The sequence below is a fragment of the Nerophis lumbriciformis genome, linkage group LG22 (genome assembly GCF_033978685.3).
Source record: "Nerophis lumbriciformis linkage group LG22, RoL_Nlum_v2.1, whole genome shotgun sequence".
Taxonomy (NCBI): Eukaryota; Metazoa; Chordata; class Actinopteri; order Syngnathiformes; family Syngnathidae; genus Nerophis; species Nerophis lumbriciformis.
In genome coordinates, this window is record NC_084569.2 from 678479 (window position 1) to 681039 (window position 2561).

Genomic DNA, 2561 nt, shown 5'->3' on the forward strand with positions numbered 1-2561 from the left:
TCCATCTCCATAGAGCAGGTCAGCAGCAGGAAGCATGAAGTGCTCTAAAACTTGCTGGTAGACGGCTGCGTTGACCCTGGATCTCAGGAAACAGAGTGGACCGACACCAGCAGATGACATGGCACCCCAAACCATCACTGATGGTGGAAACTTTACACTAGACTTCAGGCAACGTGGATCCTGTGCCTCTCCTGTCTTCCTCCAGACTCTGGGACCTCGATTTCCAAAGGAAATGCAAAATTTGCATGGTTGGGTGATGGTTTGGGGTGCCATGTCATCTGCTGGTGTCGGTCCACTCTGTTTCCTGAGATCCAGGGTCAACGCAGCCGTCTACCAGCAAGTTTTAGAGCACTTCATGCTTCCTGCTGCTGACCTGCTCTATGGAGATGGAGATTTCAAGTTCCAACAGGACTTGGCGCCTGCACACAGCGCAAAATCTACCCGTGCCTGGTTTACGGACCATGGTATTTCTGTTCTAAATTGGCCCGCCAACTCCCCTGACCTTAGCCCCATAGAAAATCTGTGGGGTATTGTGAAAAGGAAGATGCAGAATGCCAGACCCAAAAACGCAGAAGAGTTGAAGGCCACTATCAGAGCAACCTGGGCTCTCATAACACCTGAGCAGTGCCAGAAACTCATGGACTCCATGCCACGCCGCATTAACGCAGTAATTGAGGCAAAAGGAGCTCCAACCAAGTATTGAGTATTGTACATGCTCATATTTTTCATTTTCATACTTTTCAGTTAGCCAACATTTCTAAAAATCCCTTTTTTGTATTAGCCTTAAGTAATATTCTAATTTTGTGACACACGGAATTTTGGATTTTCATTTGTTGCCACTTCAAATCATCAAAATTAAATGAAATAAACATTTGAATGCATCAGTCTGTGTGCAATGAATAAATATAATGTACAAGTTACACCTTTTGAATGCAATTACTGAAATAAATCAAGTTTTTCAAAATATTCTAATTTACTGGCTTTTACCTGTATTTTGTGAAAAGAATATTACCACAGAGTTGAGAAGGAGCAAATATCTTCAATAGTACTGAAATCTTAGCCGCTAGCAAACAAGCGTATGACCATAATAGAATTGCTTGTCAATGAAATTAATTACATTTAAAAATGTCCTAATTGAATAACAAAGTTGAAATAAGTTTATATATGTTTATGTTTAAGTATTTGGCACACGCTTTTATCCAAAGCGACCATACTTGCCAACCCTCCCGAATTTTCCGGGAGACTCCTTAAATTCAGCGCCTCTCCCGAAAACCTCCCGGGACAAATATTCTCCCGAAAATCTCCCGATTTTCAGCCGGAGCTGGAGGCCACGCCCCCTCCAGCTCCATGCGGACCTGAGTGAGGACAGCCTTTTTTCACGACGGGAGGACAACAGGGTGACAAGAACTAAATCATCCAGACTAGAGATACATTGTATTATGTTTATTTTACCTAAAAATAAATATATTTATTAACGTAAAAAATAAATAAATACATTTTTACTATATTTTGCTAAAAACATCAAAATTGTGTTTTTATTTGTATTTTTTTGTGACTCCTTATTACATCCAGCCATAGAATTATACATTAAAATAAACATATTTGAAATAATTGATTTTAAATTATCATAATAATTCATTTAAAATGACCATATTTAATTATTAAAATAATTGCTTGTTTATCAACAACTTTAGCATTTTATTCATTACATTTTGAAACTCTCAGAAGCCAAGTTATGTTATATTCCTTAATATTTATTTATGCAAGTTTGAAGTATCAATTATCTAAACACAGTTTTGTTTGCATATTTTCAGGAGATATATATATATATATATATTATATATATGTATGAAATACTTGACTTGGTGAATTCTAGCTGTCAATATACTCCTCCCCTCTTAACCACGCCCCGCCCCACCCCCGACCACGCCCCCAGCCCCCACCTCCCGAAATCGGAGGTCTCAAGGTTGGCAAGTATGAAAGCGACAAGTATGAAAGCGACATACATAAAAGCGACATACATAAAAAATACATACAAAACAATCAGTGTAAACATGATCATTTAAGGGAAGAATGTAATACAAAATATCAATACAAAGTGTCAAGACAGAATAAACACTGCTGCTGCAGCAACAGAGATACAGTCTAAATGTCCCTCAAATATATAGATATCTAATGTTTATGTAGGATATACACATGTATATATAACCTAATTATATTGTTTCTTCAATTTAAAAATAGCTGACCGTTTTTCCCCCCTTCTCTGGGATTATATTCCCAGTTTTGATCTCGGATGTCTGGTCACTTATAGCATATAAGAATATTCTATTACTCTTAGGCAAACTATGAATAATAAAACATGTGTCCTTTATCATAGCTACACGTATGACAAAAAAACTGCGTGAAAATCAGTGGTATTCAGTGAGGTAAAATGAATTAAATGCGCTGACAGTTCATTGCTCCTGCCAAATGAATTGCACTGAGTGGAGCGGATCACCACTCCAAGATGGCGGCCCCGCGTCTCGTCAGCGCCAGTAGGCAGTAGCGCTCCATGCTGCGTC